Source organism: Psittacula echo, assembly GCF_963264785.1.
Source record: "Psittacula echo genome assembly, chromosome: 16".
NCBI classification, from domain to species: Eukaryota; Metazoa; Chordata; class Aves; order Psittaciformes; family Psittacidae; genus Psittacula; species Psittacula echo.
Window position 1 is genome coordinate 5,031,580 of NC_137752.1, and position 11,740 is coordinate 5,043,319.

Below are 11,740 nucleotides of genomic sequence, written 5' to 3' on the forward strand. Positions count from 1 at the left end.
ACTGACAACCGACAGCCTCGGCAAGGCTTCTGAACGGTGCTCAGGGTCACTGTGTCCGAGAGCTGACCCTGAAGAAACCATTATCCCCTGTTACAGAGAAATCACAAAAATCCATCACCAGCATTCCTGCAAGGTTTTTCCTCTGGGTTTATTGAGCTCCTTGGGGGAAGGCTCGCTATCAGTTTTAGCATGCAGCTTAGCTGTTCCTATTGTCAGGACCAGCAATGTCTCCTGTAACATCCAGGGACAGCATCGGAGTGCAAAATACAGAGCGTCTCAGAGGGATCAGAAAATACTGCAGTGTGACCAGTTACATTAGAGACTCCAGAGTACAAATAACTGCACCAGAGTCAATTCCTGGGCACAGAGCTCTGTTACCCATAAGTCTTTATGTCCACATGATATTGCCCTGGATTTGATGTTTGGGTACGGACCATGTCCAACTGCTTTTTAAAAGGGGTATATTCTAATCCAGAGATCAACCATGACATTTTAAGTGCCAAAGCATGCAAGCCTTGGAGCTGCAGCAAGGATCTACTGAGCATGGAGAGCCCATCCTGCAAAAAGAGCCATGTGAAAACCTTGGGGTACTGGCTCTGGTAACAACTGGAAACCCCCAAGCTGAAAATACAGCCAAAGGGAGAGACTCCTGACAAACAGGATTGTCTACAAAGCCCTTTGTAAATCTATGTATGAAGTAGGCTGGGCTGCTGTTTTATTCACAAGACTTCGATGGAGCTTGAATAGCTGGAAGGTAGCCAGCCTTAATTAAGCAGGGCACACAGATGCATGAACACACACACACACCCCCCCACTAGAAGGAATCGCTTCAACTACTCACACACCACTGAGCTCTACACTGAGCACAATCACCCAGGGAAAGGACCTGAGACCACTGCAAACCTTCCTCCTTCACACACAGCAGCAGTCACAAACACAAACCAACACAACAGGATGGAGATTCACAGCTAAAAGGCTTTTCTCCAGAAGCGGAAGATTTGACCTGAAATTTTATATAAATTGTTCAGAAAAGGTTGCAGAAGCTGAACTGTACTTTCAGAGAAGTGTTTGATGTTAAACTGAAATCTTTTGTGTTCTCTCATGCTACTGGTAGCGTGAAACCTTTTAAAAAGCACAGTATAGTTTTACAGAAGATTATGGATGTTGTCTCTTCTTTAAAAATACACATGGTCAATTTTGCTGGGTTTTTTTCAGTCCCACCCAGAATCACCTATATGTGAAACAGCCACCTGCCTCAGTGATGAAGGACACCACCGGCTGCCACTGGAAGAGCTTTTGGTGAAACAGCATAACCAGCTGCCCTAGGGGCTTGGTGCCAGACGTACTTAGATCCTGTAGAAGCCTTGTTTGGGCCAGGCAGACATCATTAGTCTAGCGGGAAAGGGACCAGATAAGTGTTCAGTTCCTAGAAGAGACTGTTTAGTAAGGGGAGCAACAGGAGAACATCAGCATCTGAGTACAAAGTCAACAGGATCAATGCAGAAAAGCTGTGCAGCAGGCAGAGGGTTAGGGTATCAAGAGTCTAGGCCACCAGAAATCACTTGCTGTCACTCTATTGCATTGTTTCCAGAGGGAGATGCAAAGATTTGTTGGTACACCTGAAAAAGGGCCTATCTAGATCCTGAATGTGGCACCAAATCCTGGCAGACAGGGAGAAGCAAGTCAGCAGTCTGCAGTACAGAGAAAAGACAGACATCCCATAGCCAAGCTTCTGATTCACAAGGGGAGACCCTCTTTGCTTAGCTCAATATGTGTACTTGACAGTATCAGTCCTTTTAATTCTGCATGATATCAGCTTCATTCTGCATCTTGCCTCCCTGTGAAAACAGGGAATAGGAGACCAGGATCACATTTCCAATGATATATTGCAGAGGTATGCTGTTAGCTGAGTAATACTCTTGGAGGCTGTTTGCCAAACCTGCCCAATGGCCAGCCCCATCATCAGGCCTCTCTAAGCCAAACCATCCTGGATTTGAGACATGCACCAGGACCATGAAGCCTTCTGGACAGCACATCTCTCATTAGCTCTGCGGTGTGGAACTCCACAGGCATGAGATAAAACATGATAACACAGTGGGCAGAAAGGGCATGTCCTGTAAGATGACCTGACCTCATTTTCTCAGTTCTGTCTTCACCAAGCTCTCCTGCTGTCCCCTCTTATAAATGTACCATCAGGCTGGGAATCACAGCTCCTGTTCCTGTGCCACTGCACAGCTCTCGAGAAAACAGATCTGCCTAATCTTCAGGTTTGGCCTTTAAAATACAGAAGCTTCACATCTCTGCAAAACAACTTTCCCAGTGCTGGGAAGGAAGGCAGGCAGGCAAAGGCAGCCAGAAAGGGTGGATCTGTAACTTACTGTGAAACAGATAAAGCAGACTGGATTCTGAAGAACAGCTCAACTGTATTTACACAAAAACATTAACAAGTTCTGTGGTCCCTTCTGCAAGGGCTGGACAGACAACACCACACCCTGGAAAGGAGCCCTGACCTCTGGTAATTGAGGATGCAGACAGGGATAAGGAACACTTCATCCTGAGGATGCAAGACTATGGCACAGAGCAAGAAATAAAAATCAGTCAGAAAGCTAGGCCACAGCCCACAAAGCGCTTGTGAGATCCTGTGCTCATAAAACTCCCTCTCCTTTTCAAGCAGCAGCAAGCCCAAGGTGTGCAGTTAATTCTTTCCTTAAAAGGAGCATTTGTCTACAACAGCCCTCCAGAGAAACAGAGCCAGTTTTCTGCCCACCTGTCCCATCACACCATGAAAAAGGAACTGACCTGTTGGTGCCAGCTTATAAGGAAGGAGTAATTGTATCTTGAACCCCAGAGGAAGCACTGCAGGGCTTTCATACCCCTCAGAATCAAGAACTAATTACTGCAGGGAGGCAGCAAGGTATCTCACATGGAGCAATCTGGAAGAACTGACTACCAACATCACACTCGTTGCCCTCTCATCCAGGCCATAAATGCTTTTAATGAGACAAGACCCAGCACAAACTGACTCTGATGCACCTCTCCATAAACCTCACCAGGCTTAGAAGCCATAAGCTCCTGTAGCCACTTCGGCAGCAAGATACAATAGAAATAGAGGAGCCTATTTCCCTGCTGCTTCACTTTTCAGAGGCAAACCCCACAGAAAACAGAGCAGCTCTGTTCTGCAAGAACCACCTGTAGCCTCTATAAATCCAGACCTCAACCACTGTAGTACAAGAGGAAAGGGAAGCAACCTAGTGGTCTCCATGAGCTGCCTGCCCAAAGGAGGGCTCATATTTAAATGCAAATCTTTACCCTTTGAGTTGTACTTACACTCTGGCTTCTCCACAACCAAGGCCCGGAGCTGAAGCACACTATCTACAGCCCCCAGAGTGATTCCACCTTCCACTCCATCCTGCTCAGGTTCCTCTGAGATCTGAACACCCAGGGAGAACACAGAGATGCAACATTCTGTTCCCTCAACGCCAAAACAGAGTGGCTGATCAAGAACAAGCAATTTAAATCCAAATACAAAACAAATCCCTGACATAATGCTCTGTTGGCCAAACCTGTTCAGAAAGCTCCTGGCAACATTCAGCTGAATTGTAAGGTAAACTGGGCATTTAGGTATCTGAGCAACAACAGACTGCAAGCAGCTGGTATGGATCTGCTGATGGATAACAGAGCTGGTGTTATCAGTCCTATTTTACAGGCTGGGTAACCAAGGCAGAGAAACAGCTTGCACAGCTAAGACCGTAGGCAGTGTTAAATATCCCAGAGCTCAGGTTTCTGCCTCAGCTACCTACACCTGCACTGCCAAGACCCCACAGCTCTTGATTACAAATAAGTTAAGAAGAGTCAAACAAGGAGGGAAAGCACTGTAGCAGCATCTGCCATGTCTAGAGCAACCCCTTCCAAGTGGAAGGGACTGTTCCCTGGCACTGCATTTCAAGGTGGTTAAATTCTCTTAGTCCTGACACTTGTGCCACATAGAACTTTAAAAATCATCACAGCGATGATACCCAACTAGCTCAGGTAAGATACAGCAAGAGCAGCACCACTGAAACACCTCTGCTGCCAGCTCCAGAACCCAAGAGCCTCTTGGAATCCTTAGATGTAGCTCATCTCAGAGAGCCCTCCAGAGCCAGGGCAAGCGGAAATACCGTGATCAACTGCTGCCAGGGAAGAGATGCATTCTGGTGAGTGACCAGAGACATTCTTCCAGTGAAATCACAAACATCTCACAAATCCTTCACCTGCTCCCAAGCTCAGCAGCTTACTCCATCTCTCAGCAGTGAACACAGGTTTTAAAGCAAACAAGCAGAGAAAAAAATCAGAGATGTCACAGCTCCAAGAGATGAAATCAGAGCAAAGCTGGCATGGCAGTCCTTAGGGTTAACAGTTATTTTTTCAGCAACAGATACAGCTCTTTACATAGAAATGCCATCAGCTGTTGAGTAAACAGCTCTGTTTTCTCTGCAGTCTCAGGAAGGATCACACTGGAATGGGGAGGCGGGTGTTTACCTTGTGCTGATGAGCCTCACTACCAGATCTGAGCTTTAGCTGCACCTCTCCACACTCTCAGGCTGTCTGCTAACTTCAGTGCCTCAGCTCCCACTCAGGTTATGCACAAAAGGTTATCTTTATGAAGACTAGAGATAAAACCCAGTGATATCAACCAGCAGGAAGTAAGCACCAATCCCTCACTGCACACACAAGGCAGAGGTTCCTGTACATGCCTGCTGAGCAGATCCCTCAAGTCCTGTTCCTCCCAGAGGCACTGACAGGAGCTCCTCTGGCAGACACCTTTACATCCAGAAGGGCCAGTACCAACGCAGCAGGGTACAAAGCTACCCTGGCAAGACCTGAATAGATTTCTCTATCAGATTGTTTTGATTTCCCACAGCCATCACGACTGATGCAGCCACTTCAAACCATTAACAGGATCACAAACAGTTCAGAGCAGCCTGCAGTTCATATAACCACTGCAGATACTGAAGCTTCCAAGGAAGTATTCCTCCAGGTTCCCCGATTTTACTGACACTAGGGCAATGCAGCATTGAACAGCAATTCTTCTTACAGGAAGCCTGTTCATAGGAGCCATTTGCACTACAAATGACTGCCAAGGTTGCTAACAGGAATCTGACACAGCTACAAAGTGGTAAGAAAACACGTTACATGCAGTGTGATTCAGTACTCTGGAGAAAGCAGCTTTATATAGCTTTAGCTTTTCTGGAGAGCTAAGCAACTTAAGACTACGCACAGGGCATCTGGACTATGCCAAGCCAGACAGGAAGTAAAAACATTTCACAGATGCTTTAATTTACACAGATATTTGCAATGCATAACTGACAAGCATCATCACTTCATTTTCCAGATAGGAAAATGACACCACAGAACTCTGCAGCTACGCCGAGTGCCAGAGCACGAAAAAGACCCTTCATCTCCCACTTTCTGGGGCTGGAAACCATCCTCTGTATCACACTGCCTTCCTAACGCTGTGCAGCCAGCAGCAGCATGAAGCCCTTCTCCAGAGGAGCTCTGGAGGAGCAGGTCTGCATGCTGGCATGGGGAATGCTGCGAACACCTCTTAAAAACCACTCCATACACTGCTTTCACTGCAAGAGTACCACAGGCATCACTGAAGGCAACATTTTCCTCAAGCACAGAACACTGAGACTGTTGTAACACTCAGACCTTGTGAACCTCCTCCCGAATGACGACTCGTGAAGTTTCAATCTCTAGATGGGAGCTTGATTCTTTGGTTATTTCAGTAAAAGATAAAAACCATACTTCATACTATTCCAGAAATGAAGAAGTGCTTCTTGAGCATGTCCTTACTCCCCCTGCCTGCTTCACAACCCACTCCAAACTCTGAACAAGAGCACTCAATGCTTTTGTACGGGCTCCCAGCCCACATGCAGGTAGGAAGAGCTGAAGAACCTACCCCATGGCAGATCTCTTCCCAAAAAAATCACTATATTCCCACACAAGGGGGAGGAGGCAAAGTTCAAAACAAGCTCTCCAAACTTGTCTCTACTCATTCCTTGCAGCACCACCACTATAACTCCCATCTTAACCATCTCAATGGCTACCCAGGAAGGATTCCTCCACCAACTCTCTTCCATCAGTGCTAACGCTGCAAATATTATATGGTTTATTCCTCGTAAGTGCTACACACCTGAAATAGCTCAAAGGCTATTGAGGATGCTTCCAACAACTAACTGAAGCTCTATGAACATCTGAAGTACTACAGTCCAGCAGAGTAGCCCTCTTGGCCAGACCCTAGGGTGCTCTTAGCAAGTCCTCACTTTCCTCCTGGTATTTTCCCCTGTATTTCTTTGCACTTCGGCTGGCTTACCATCACCTCCTCTTTTTCATGCTTCAAACCTGGTCATTACCTCATCCCTTTCATTCAAGGTATGACTGTTTTCACCAGTCCTCCACAAAATAATACCTGTAGTATTTTAAAGTCCCTTCCAGTCTACCAGCACCTTCCTGAAAATTTAACTGCTCAGAACTCCAATATAGACACAGTATTTTAGCTGCAAATACAGTGGCCCCCTGCAGAACTGCACATACACCTTTTAACACCTCAAAACCACCTTTTGTCCTCACAACCTCCACAGTACTGCAAGTCAAGCAGCTTCATAACCTACCAATGCCACAGGCAAATACACAGCTACTAGACCAGCCTCCAATCCATTCTGATTATGGTCTCAATGCTCCCAGACCAGAGATCAGGATCTACAGCTATACACATCTCAGCAGCTTTGCTCCAAAACAGGCAGCTCACAAGCTCCAACTTCTCAGTTACTTCCATGCAGGAAGAACACGTGCACACAGACAACATCCTGAATATTAGAAGTTACTCACTAAAAATGAGCCCAAGCTACATTTAGCGAGGCTTCACATTACAACACAATCTCCTGCTTTAGCTCCATATTCTCCTCCTGCAAGAAAGAACAACCCGTTAACCAAACCACATGGGTTTTGCACATATCTACAAAAGCCCCTTCAGAAGGTGCTTTCCAGGTGCTTTGTTCTTGTAACAAAGCCACTTCATTTCAGCAGTTAGAAAAAGATATTCTGCAAAGGAGAGAGCTGCACCTCCCCAACCCTTACCTGCTCAGTGTTTTCACCTTGTTGTCTGATACCTGACAGATTCACAGTTGTATTTCTTCTGTTCCCAATGACAAATCAGTGATAAGGAGCTGTGAAATTATCGACCTATTAGGAGAATGAGTCACTGCCACATGAAAAACAAAACCCACTTACAAGGCATGATTAGCTGAAGAGCAAGCAAGGCCTGATACTGAGACAACCCATTCATTGCCAAGTTGCAGAATAAATGAGGAATCTAGTAAAGAGGTACAGGGATGTCCACAGAGGTCTAGCCCTTGGAATAAATCCTCTTCTTCCCTCCCTGAAGTTACCATGATGTGTTCAGTCAGTTTCTCCTGTTCATATTGCTTCTACTCCTACAAGAAAACACCCAATTACAAGTGGAAATACCACTACAGCAAAATCTCATCGTACAGACTAACATCATAAAAGAAAAACTAAAATGGCTTGCAATTATTTTCAACACAGCAGCACTTAAAAGTTACCCAGGCTCACCCTCAAATGCTTTCAATTGCTCAGGAAAGCACAATGAAGGCCTTGAGCAACCAACACTTCTGAATCTTAAATAGGCAGATAATTCTGTAATGGATAATCTAACAGGCTCTGGAGGCACTACCACACATGCCAAAACCATGGTCCTGTTTTTTCCCAGTCACACCTCAGATGGAATACCCTGCAGGAGGAGGATGAGGATGCAGAAGCATCAGTGCCACACACACGTGGGCTGAGGGTTGCCTGTCTTTATACCATCCCTCAGATACTGAGGCACGCTGCGTCAGGCCTAAGCCAAATATGGACTCTAATGCCACCCCTGCTTTCAGGAGGAGGCTGTTCAAGTAAATTGGCCTTTGAAGTTTGGTTTTACACAAAGCTTTAATAAAAGACTTCACTGAAATGTGGCCATAAACTTAAAGCATTTTAATCAAAATTCTTTAGGAACATTACTCATATTTATTAAAACTAAAACACTTTCAAACCCTGCATCTCCTTTCCAGCATTCATATGGACTATTTACTTACTTCTCCAGCTTCAGCCAATTGGCTGAGTTTCACTTTAAAGCTCTCATGCGCTCACAGAAAAAGCCCACAGTTCATCCAAAAATGCACTGTAAGAGCAAATTAAAATTCTCAGAATTTAGAAGGAACAAGTCACCAAGACATTATATAATGACAACTTGGGAAATCTATATAAAACTCACGGTTTATTACTTCTTTTTTTTTTTTTTCCAAGGAAAGGTAAAGTCATGTAGAAATGTATTTGCTTATCAGTGAAGGCTGCTAAACGTGTCCTAAAATGTGTGACTTCTTTAATGAAAACCAAGCAAACCTCCACCTGCAATCTCAAACAGAATTTGCGATTTGTCTGAATAGGATTTTTAAGCTGAACTTTTTATCAGTAAAAAGAGTAGATCCTTTCAGAGAAGTTATAAAGGAGAGGTCTTGTTTACCACAGCCCAAAAATAGACTTTGCTGCCTAGGAAGAACCTCTTAGGCCACAGTCCTGAATGAAGTGATATTGCCCATGATGAACCCACAATGACCCCAAATGTGCTCTGGATAAAACCCAGCCCCATTTACAATACTTCATTTGGAGTGAAAAATGCAGGGAGCTATTTCAACTTTTCAGAGAGAAATTAACCCAAACCCATCATTTTCCATCCTCTCTTTAAATTCTACTTTCAGAATATGGCCTCTGCCTCCCTCTCTCTTCCAGGTGACTTTACTTTCCAATCCCTGGCCCACAGCACTACCTTTTTAGGACAGTGGAGTTTAAATCCCACAATGCACGTGGAAAAGTCAGGTCCAAAAGTAACAACCCTGCCAGTTTATATCTTGAGTAATCTACTCCTCAGGAGCCCGTTCTCCAAATCTGGACTCTCCATGAAAGAGACCAGCTACTTTTCCACCACGAAAGGGCCCATTCCAGTGGAGGCTTCACATGCATCTGCAAGACAAGGCTTAACACAAACCAACCTTCCACTGTACACCTTCAGTCCTGGAAGGGGTAGGATGCCTTTCCCTAAGCAGACTACAGCTGATAACGCAGACACTGTGCTTATACTTAATATCAGTTCCTAGAAAGAAACATAATTACCAAAGTCCTAAACATTTATGTTTATTATATGCTATCACCCCAAACACCAGTACATCAACATACACATACTTGATGAGTTGATACTTAAAAGAGTATCTCATCCTCTGCGGGTTCAGAAGACAGAAACAAAACAACTTTTCTAGCAAAACCTGCAACTCTCAACTCATTCAACCCCCTTTTGCCAGCTTTGAATCTGGGGACCAGGGGAGTTTTGTAACCACCTGTTTAATGGAAAAACCCTCCTAGTTCACAACCAGCACTACTTAACAAGCCACCTCCCCGGGTGAAGACGCACATGTGTCCCAGGACCTGCAATAGGGGTTTCCTACCTTGCAGCACATCTGTTTCCCCACGGAGACGAAAAACTCCTTCATAAACCAGACAAACCCCATCTTTTCAGCCCTACCTACGGAGCTCGCTCAGCACCAGCGCATACAAACTCCATCCCAGCTCTCCGAGCAGCCGCCCCCCGCCCCACAACGTATTTCAGCTTTCGGCCTCAGCAACCCTTTTGTAGGCTCCCGCACAATAACAAACCGACCGAGCCTTCTGGATGCCACCCCCCCTTGTTTTACTGAGACACACACACACACGGCGCGACAAAAATATCTTTGTGTCACACTCCAGATGATGAAGAAAAACAATCTGCCTCTGCAGCGGGGACACCCCAACCCCGGCCCTCCTTCACCCCCAACACGGGCTGCACCCCACAGGGGTGGCCCCGGCCCCACCGCGCACCCCGACACCCGCCCCGGGTGCAGGAGCCCGGACAACGGGCCCACCAGCCTCCCCGGGCCTCACCGCGGCCCTCACCGGGGATGCGGCCGGGACAGGCCCCGCGGCTGCCCCCGGCGCCGCCATCCCCGCGGGGGGGTCACACAACAAACACAGGCGGCTGCGATAGCCCGAGGATGGAGGGGAGGCATTCCCACAGCCAGACCCTCAGGCCTGGGGAACCCGCTCGGGCCGTACCGCCGCTTCCCCCCACCCCCTCGCCACCGGGCCGCGCCGGGAGGCCGCGGGGTGCCGCAGCCGCTGGCTCCGGCTCCATTTTAGGGCTGCCTCGTCCCACCTTCCCTCTCCCTGCCCTTCCTCCTCCTCCCCCCCAGCCCCACTCACCGCCCCAAATATGCGCGGCCGCCGCCGGCCCCCGATACCCACCTGTGGTGGTGGTGGGGAGCCGGGAGTGCCTGGGGAGCCGGGTGCAGAGGGACGATGGCCGAGGGGCGCGGCGGATGTCGGCGGATTGCGCGGCGGCGGCGCGCTGCGGGGCGATACGAGCTCTCACTGCCGCTGCCGCTCCCTCCTCCTCCTCCCCCGGCCCAGCCTGTCAATCCCGCCCGGGAGGGCGCAACCGCCCTGCGCACAGCGCCGTCTGCAGGGCCCCGCCGGCACCGCAGGGGCGGCCCAAGATGGAGGCGGAGTGCTGAGGGGAGACAGCAGGGGAAAGGGGCAAAGCCGCGGCTGTGGCGGCTGCTTCCGGCCCTCAGACCCTCTCCTCTCTCCACAGGCAGGCGCCCCGCCGGCCCTAATGGAGATATCACCTCAGATCCACCAGGGCAGATGGAGCCGGGCGTTAAAGGGTGCCCGAACCCTCGGGAAGGCAGCAGGAGAGGGAACACTCCGATTCCTGTCAGGCACTGAGACACCATGCTGCCGAAGGAGACCCTGCTGTGGGGTTCATCCCCGACAGCCACCCCGGCTCGAACCACGCATCCCGGGCAAGGCAGCCGAGGGGGGTCAGGAGCGGGTTTTATCCCTCCTGGCTGTGGTGACCCTGGGTGAGGGAATGAGGAGTGACGCCGGGCATAGCGAATCCTGTCCGGCAGCAGCGGAGATAGGGGATGCCGCTCCGTGCTCCTCCCTGGCTTCATGGGCAGCAGGCTCAAACGCAACCGGGAGGAACTGCGCCTTGGAAGACTTCAGAAATACCTTTTAATCTGTTCTCTCCTTCATGATGATGGAAATGAATAGTGTAGAGTAAGGCAGTCACTCCTGACCCCCCAAAAAGGCTCTACCAAGCTGTAAAATACAAGTAGCCTCATGAGGCAAACACAGTCCCTGCTCAGGCCAAAAGAGCTTCAGGTCAGCACGGTGCGAGCAATGCTCCTGGTGAGTGATCGGCATTGAAGATGATGTAGAAGTCACTATGAAGTGCGATTCCTCTCCCCGGGGGATATTTTATAGCTCGGGAGATGTGATTTCCCTTTAATTCTCCTTTCCTGTCCTGTCACAAACTCACATGGGCATCTATCAGTATACCATGTTGCGATAAAAGGCCAGACTGCAGGTATGCCTGCATTTATGTCTTAGGGACTGTCCAGCTGTATGCAGAAATGGCACACACACACACATATACATGCAAATGTATGTATGTGTGTCATATATATGTGGGACAAGCACCTGGGCCATTGCTGGCCTCTTGCAAACATGCCCATTAGCTCATTCAGGAGTCAGCATCATGTGCTGTCACCTGCATCTCCTTGCCCATGAAGAGAAGGTGGCTTTAGAGGGATTTTGCAGCATA

General features: G+C 48.3%; 1 protein-coding gene across 19 annotated transcripts in view; it reads right to left on the bottom strand.

The window, feature by feature from the left end:
* PRRC2B (proline rich coiled-coil 2B) overlaps positions 1 to 10,547 on the bottom strand; it is a 47,827-nt gene extending 37,280 nt beyond the window's left edge. For 17 of the 19 annotated variants that reach the window (XR_013958109.1, XR_013958110.1, XR_013958111.1 and 14 more), the window contains exon 1: positions 10,333 to 10,547. The gene's annotated coding sequence lies outside the window, so the exon portion shown is untranslated. The remainder of the gene's footprint in view (positions 1 to 10,332) is intronic. The other 2 variants (XM_080630430.1, XM_080630438.1) reach the window with 1 other exon arrangement.
* Positions 10,548 to 11,740: the final 1,193 nt, after the last annotated feature.